General features: G+C 39.6%; 1 pseudogene; it reads left to right on the top strand.

Annotated features, from left to right (window-relative positions):
* The first annotated feature begins 1,380 nt into the window (after positions 1-1,380).
* On the top strand, positions 1,381-2,216 carry LOC122736699 (annotated as a pseudogene).
* Positions 2,217-7,503: the final 5,287 nt, after the last annotated feature.

Raw genomic sequence — 7,503 nt, 5'->3', positions numbered from 1 at the left:
ACGGAGTCCTTCCCTGTACTACAGGAGTTGGACAATGTACCCACACTTGAGGAACTTGAGAATGCAATTAGCTCCCTAAGATGTGGAAAAGCTCCTGGTGCAGACAGTATCGCAGCTGAATTGATCAAATGCTCTAAAAATTAAATAAGTAGTGACAATATACAGTCTTGTACTCCTTTCCCAATCTTAAACTAATCAGTTGTTCCATGTTCAGTTCTAACTGTTGCTTCTTGGCCTGGATACAGGTTCCTGAGGAGACAAGTAAGATGAGCTGGTACTTCCATCTCTTTAAGGACTTGCCACATTGGGGGGGGGGGGTGGCAATGTGGGTTAAGTGACTTGCCCAGGGTCACATAGCTAGTAAGTGTCAAGTGTCTGAGGCCAGATTTGAACTCAGGTCCTCCTGAATCCAGGGCCAGTGCTTTATCCACTGTGCCACCTAGATGCCCCTTGCCACATTTTTTTTGGAGGCTTTAGTGTAGTCAATGAAGTGAAGGAGATGCCTTTCTGGAACTCGCTTGCTTTCTTCATAATCCAATGCATGTTAGCAATTTGGTCTCTATTCCTTCTGCCTCTTCAAAAACCAGCCTGAACTTCTGGTAACTCTTGGCTCACATAAGGCTGAAACCTAGCTTACAGAATCTTAAACATAACCTTGCTGACATGTGAAATGAGGGCAATTGTTTAGTAATTTGAACATTTCTTGGCATTGCCTACCTAAACTGATCTTTTCCAATTTAGTAGATACTGTTGTATTTTATAAATTTGCTGGCATATTGAGTGTAACACTTTAACAGCAATATCTTTTAGGATTTTAAATAGTTCAGCTAGAATTCTATCACCTCCACTAGCCTTATTGTCAACAATGCTTCCTAAGGCCTACTTGATAAAAGAGTGATGAAAGGAAGTATCATCACTGGAATAGAATCCAACTATACTTCTAAACCTCCACTGAGGTATAGACTTACTTTAGTCATGCTGAGGCAAGGTAATATATTCAAGTCCTTTTAATTTTCTCCCTCCTGAGATTTTTAGTAATTTCATTTTTTTTATCTCCTTATTTTCCTTTATTATTCAATTTCTGATGTTGTACACTCTGATGATGATTTCTCTGGTGGTTATTTCATAAGATATCACAGGCTCTTCACACCCTGGGCATTTCCCTGAAACTCACTTTTCATGATTCTCTTATATTTAAAAGTCAAACTTTCTATTCAGCTCAGGTCCTTTCATCAAGAATGTCTGAGGCCCCAGTCACTGAGCCACTGCCCAGGACTTAGCAGCCTCCCCCTCACTTCCTGACATTCCATCCCCCTGCTCACCTTCTCCCACCACCACCTTCTGCAGGCCATTTCCACCAAGGAAAAGGAATCATATCCTATGTCCACTATTCAGAACCTCCACTCTTTTGACCCTTTTGCTGATGCAAGTAAGGGTGATGGCCTGCTTCCTGCCGGGACTGAGGATTATATCTATATAAGAATTCAACAGAGAAACAGCAGTGTAAGAATTGGAATGACGCCACCTGCTGGAGACTTACTGTAGAAGAGTTCCGCCCATGAAGCGAAGGTCTTTAAGGGCAAGACCAGGAGTCTTTTCTTTGGTGTCAGGAAGTGACACGAGCTAGTGGGAGGAGGAAGGAAGAGACTGGTGCTCGGTCTCACTCTATTTCCTGGGGATGCTGGTTCAGAAGGCAGCTAGAAATGCACTCTCCCTTTAATAGATAGGAATCTAGGCCTTTCTTTCTCTCTTTATCAAATTCTTATTCTCCTTAATAAATGCTTAAAAGTCTAACTCTTGCTAAAGCTTATAATTTATTGGCAACCACTCACTAGATATTTTAGACAGTTTAGCTAGAATTTTAGCCCTTAACAGCAGGAAGACCCTCATTACTATCCAAGGGATTGCTGATGGTTGTGATAAAAAAGAAACTAGTGAAGGTATTTGAGAAGAAATTTGCCTGCAATGGTACAGTAATTGAGCATCCAGAATATGGAGAAGTAATTCAGCTACAGGGTGAACAGAGCAAGAACAAATGCCAGTTTCTCATCAAGGTTGGACTGGCTAAGGGCGACCAGCTGAAGGTTCATGGGTTTTAAGTGCTTGTGGCTCACTGAAGCTTAAGTGAGGATTTCCTTGCAATGAGTAGAAAAATTCCCTTCTGTCCCTTGTCACAAGTTTAAAAACCTCAGAGCTTGTATAATGTAACCATTTGGGGTCCACTGTTTAACTTGGACTAGTATAACTCATTCATGTAATAAACTGAAAAGAGCCATTAAAAAAAAATTCCTTAAAGTCCTTCCTTTTACTGAATGTCCATTTTTTTTTCCTCTGAAGGATTATACTCAGTTTTGTTTGGTAGGTGTTTCTTGGTTGTAATCCCAGTTCCTTTGCCCTCTGCTATATCATATTCCAAGTGCTACAATCCTTCAATGTAGAAGCTGCTAAACCTTGTGTTATCCTGACTGTGGCTCCACAGTATTTGAATTGTTTCTTTCTGTGAGGCCGGATTTGAACTCAGGTCCCCCTGAATACAGGGTTGGTGCTCTATCCACTGTGCCATCTAGCTGACCCTTGTATTTTTTTTACCATTTGTCCTAGTCTGTTTTTTAAGGTGTTATTTTCTTCAGTATTTTTTTGTGTCTCCTTTACCAAGCTGTTAACTTTTTTATGATTTTCTTGCATCATTCTTGTTTCTCTTCCCATTTTTTCCTCTACTTCTCTTGCTTTATTTTCAAAGTCCTTTTTGAGCACTTCTGTGGCCTGAGACCAATTCATATTTTTCTTGGAAGCTTTGGATGTAGGAGCTTTGACTTTCTTATATTCTTCGGAGGGTGTATTTTGATCTTCCTTGACACCATAGTAACTTTCTATGGTCAAAATTTTTTCTGTTTGCTCATTTTCCCAGATGATTTGTTGTTGTTGTTGTTTCAATTTTTTTAACTCTTTGTTAAAGTGGGGCACTGCTTCCAGAGTACCGGATACAGTGTCCCAAGTTTCAGGGGGTTTGTGCAGGTGTTCTTAGAGATACTTCTAGAGATTTGTAAGTTTTCAGTTCTTGCAAGGGAGTATGATTTTTTTGGAGGGGTAAGGCAATGAGGGTTAAGTGACTTGCCCAGGGCCACACAGCCAGTAAGTGTCAAGTGTCTGAGGCCAAATTTTAACTCAGATATTCCTGAATCCAGGGCTGATACTTTATCCACTGCACCACCTAGCTGCCCCTCAAGGTAGTATGATTTAAGGAGAGATAGGTTTACGATTCTCCTGGCCTATGTTTTGGTCTGCAAGCAACCACAAACCTGCTTTTCTGCCCTGGAACTATGAGGAGTGTCCAGCTCTACTGTGGCTACAAGCTCTTTCCCGGCCTGGGACCTCTACTCAGGACTGTGACCTAGATTGGAATATGGGCAAAACAACAGAGTCCTTACTCATTGCTAGTAAAAAGACCCCTATAAAAAAGACCCCAATAATCTCCTCCTGACCAATTATTTGACCCCTTGCCCTCTGTGGGATGAGTCCTAGAAGCAGGTGCTGCTACTGCTAATTCAATGGCTCTCAAGGCCTGCTCCTGGTTTGCTGGGGCTGGGTCTGCATTGGCATACCCACCCTGGCATAACAGACGTTTCTTTTGGGCCTTCTAAGTTGTCTTTAGCTGGAAAATTATTTTATCCTGTCCTTTTGTAGGTTCTGCTGCTCCAGGAATTGTCTTTTTTTTTTTTTTGCAGGGCAATGGGGGTTAAGTGACTTGCCCAAGGTCACACAGCTAGTTAGTGTCAGGTGTCTGAGACCGGATTTGAACTCAGGTCCTCCTGAATCCAGGGCCAGTGTTTTATCCACTGCACCACCTAGCTGCCCCCAGGAATTGTCTTATAGCATTATTGAAGGTACTTGGAGGGGTTTGGGGGAGACCTCAGACAAGTCACCGCCTTTCCTCTGCCATCTTGTCTCTGCCCCCTGAGGCAAGGTGGCATACACTAGCATAATAGAAGGATTTAGAGTCCTATGTCCTGAGTTCAAATCTCTGTTTTGCTACTTACTATCAGGGTGACCTTGGACAAGTTATATAACTTCTCTGAGCTTTCATTTTCTACTTTGTAAAATAAAGGGGTTGAACTTAATTGGGGGTGTCAACTGTTTTTTGTCCTTGCGCTCGTTGGCTTTCGGTAAAAACTTCCTATACCCTTTATTCAGTATGAAATATAAAAGGAAATAAATTCTAAAGTTTACCATGTATATGCAATAAAAGGGTTTAGTTTTTCATAAGAAACATTTTATCTGGTATATAACATTGCTAGTATCATAAAGTTTTTTAAATGTATTTTTTTCCGCTAACACTAGTTTTAATAAAATATTTGAAATATTTAATTGGGATAATATAGTTATTTACCAAATATTCCTACATTCCCTTGACAACTTTATCATAGCCTCTGGGAGTTAGGTTGGGAATCCCTGGGACTAAATGATCCTTTAGGTCCTTTCCAACTCTAAATGATAAGATTAACATTCAGAATCTAGCTTTTTTTTTTTTAATAGATAAAAGTTTTATCCATCACCTGCTTTCTTCTTTTCCTCTTCCCTTCCTTCTCTAGATGCTAGGTGAAGAGAAAATCCCCAATGCTTTCCCTCTGTATCCTCACAATATACACATCAAATCTATAAAGCATTTTCTCTTTCCATTCCACTCCTCACCCCACCCTACCCCCCAAAGAAAGAAAATCAAAGCCCTTATAACAAAGATCCATATTCAAACAAAACAAATTCCCCTATTGGTAATGTCCAAAAGTGCATGTCTTATTCTGTATATTTAGTTCATCACCTTTCCGTTAGGAGGTAGATAACATCATCCTTAGTCACTGCATTGATTAGAGTTCTCAAGTCTTTCAAAGCTGTCTTCATAAAACTGTTTTTATTTTTAAAATTGTTCTCTTAGGGGCAGTTAGGTGGCACAGTAGATAGAGCAACAGGCCTGGAGTCAGGAGAACCTGAGTTCAAATACGGTCTCAGGCACTAGACACTTACTAGCTGTGTGATCCTGGGCAAGTCACCAAAAAAAAAAAAAATTGCTTTAAAAGCAATTTGGAACTATGCCCAAAGAGCTATAAAACTATGCATACCCTTTGACCCAGAAATACCACTGTTAGGTCTTTATCCCAAAGAGATAATAAAAAAGGGAAAGGGACTCACATGTACAAAAATATTTATAGCTGCTCTTTTTGTTGTGGCAGGGAATTGGAAATTGAGGGGATGCCCATCCATTGGGAAATGGCTGAACAAGTTGTAGTATATGAATGTAATGGAATACTATTGTGCTGTAAGAAATGATGAGCAAGAGGAGTTCAGAGAAACCTGGAAGGACTTACAGGAACTGATGCTGAGTGAGATGAGCAGAACCAGGAGAACATTGTACACAGTATCAACAATATTGTGTGTTGATCAACTGATATACTTGACTCTTCTCAGAAATACAATGGTCCAAGATAATTCCAAAGGACGCATGATGGAAAATGCTCTCCAAATCCAGAAAAAAAGAACTGTGGAATCTGGATACAGATTGAACCACACTGTTTCTACTTTTTTTGTTTTTCTTTTTTGAGGTTTTTCACTTTTGTTCTGATTCTTCTTTTATAGCAAGACTAATGCAGAAATATGTTTAATGTGATTGTACATATCTAACCTATATCAGATTGCTTGGTATCTTGGGGATGGGGGAGGGAGGGAGAAAAATTTGGAACTAGAAATCTTATAAAAACAAATGTTGAAAATTATCTCTACATGTAACTACAAAATAATAAAATACTTTAAGATTAAAAAAAAGAAATCAACAAAAAAAATAAAATTGTTCTTTTGCTTCTGCTCACTTCACTCTGTATCAGTTCTTTGGTTCCCAAAGTTTCTTTCATACTGTCCCTTTTGTCATTTTTTTTTTACAGGGCAAAGGGGGTTACGTGACTTGCCCAGGGTCACACATCTAGTAAGTGTCAAATGTCTGAGGCCGGATTTGAACTCAGGTACTCCTGAATCCAGGGCCAGTCCTTTATCCACTGCACCACCTAGCCACACCTCCCTTTTGTCATTTCTTATGGCACAGCAATATTCCATTACATTCCTTTTTTAAAGCAATAAACATTTTTATTTATAGTTTGGGGTTCTGATTTTTATCCCCCCTTCCCTCCCTCCCCTCTCCCTTCCCTGAGGCAGTAAGCAATCATATATGGGTTATACATGTGCAATTATATAAAACATTACCATGTTAGTCATTTTGTATAAGAAAACTTGAATAAAAGAAAAAAACGAAAGTGAAAAATAGCATGCTGCTAAATGGTATGAAAGTGAAAAATAGTCTGTGTTCCATCAATATCAGTTCTTTCTTTGGAGGTAGATAGTATGTTTCATCAATAATCCTTTGGGATTATCTTGAATCATTGTATTGTTGAGAATAGTTAAGTCTTTCACAGTTCATCAAACAATATTGCTGTCTCTGCGCACAATGTTCTCTTGGTTCTGCTCTCTTCACTACACATCAGTTCATACAAGGTTTTCCAGGCCTTTCTGAAATGCTGTTTGTCATTTCTTATAGCACAATAATATTCCATACCCATCATATACCACAGCTTGTTTAGTCATTCCCCAATTGATAGGCATTCCTTTGATTTCCAATTCTTAGCCACCACAAAAAGAGCTGCTATCCTATAATTTGTTTAACCATTCCCCAACTGATCAGAGGCATCTCCTCTGTTCCCAATTCTTTGCCACAACTGAAAGAGTACACTTTTTTACATGTGGTGTTGGAATTAATTCTTCCTTTGTCTTTACCTGTCTATTCCCTTTCCTAGTGGGGCTGCTAATTAGCTGTTTGGTCTGTATATTACAACTAATGAAATCAATTCCCACAATCTCATCGTTTTTCCAGAGAAGAATGTGACCAGACATTAATCAATGATCTTTGCCCATTGCTTCATTGGTAAGTAGGAGGCAGTAGAATAAATCTATCCCAAAGAAACCCATCATTTTCAGACACTTGAATGGTCCAGCATACTGGGAGGCAGAACATGCAGTGACATGCACACATCACAATCATTATAGCTTGTTTGAAAGGTAAAAGACAAAGCAAAGTACTTTAAAAGCCAATCAACACTATAAAAGTTCAGCTAAATAAACAATGGTCTACTTCTTTTGCCCTTGGAGTTATGACTGGATGTGGAGATTACACACACACACACACACACACACACACCCCAATGTACTCAGCTCTTCTGGATTACATAGTTTCATGTTAAAATCCCTTCTCAGGCTTCCCACCTCCAAATCTGTCAAACATCTGCAGTTTCACCTTGGAAAATATCTAACCGAATATCTAACTGTCACAAACACATTGCCAGGACCTTTAGGTACCAGGATATTTGCTGGCAAGAGAATCCAAATTGGTCTAACTAGCCCCAATCATGCTATAAACATCCCCCACCTCCTTTCTTCACTCCTCCCCCATCCTCCTCCCAAGTTGCT

Source organism: Dromiciops gliroides, chromosome 1 (assembly GCF_019393635.1).
Source record: "Dromiciops gliroides isolate mDroGli1 chromosome 1, mDroGli1.pri, whole genome shotgun sequence".
In the NCBI taxonomy this organism is placed as follows: Eukaryota; Metazoa; Chordata; class Mammalia; order Microbiotheria; family Microbiotheriidae; genus Dromiciops; species Dromiciops gliroides.
This window is presented reverse-complemented; position numbering and strand designations above follow the sequence as displayed.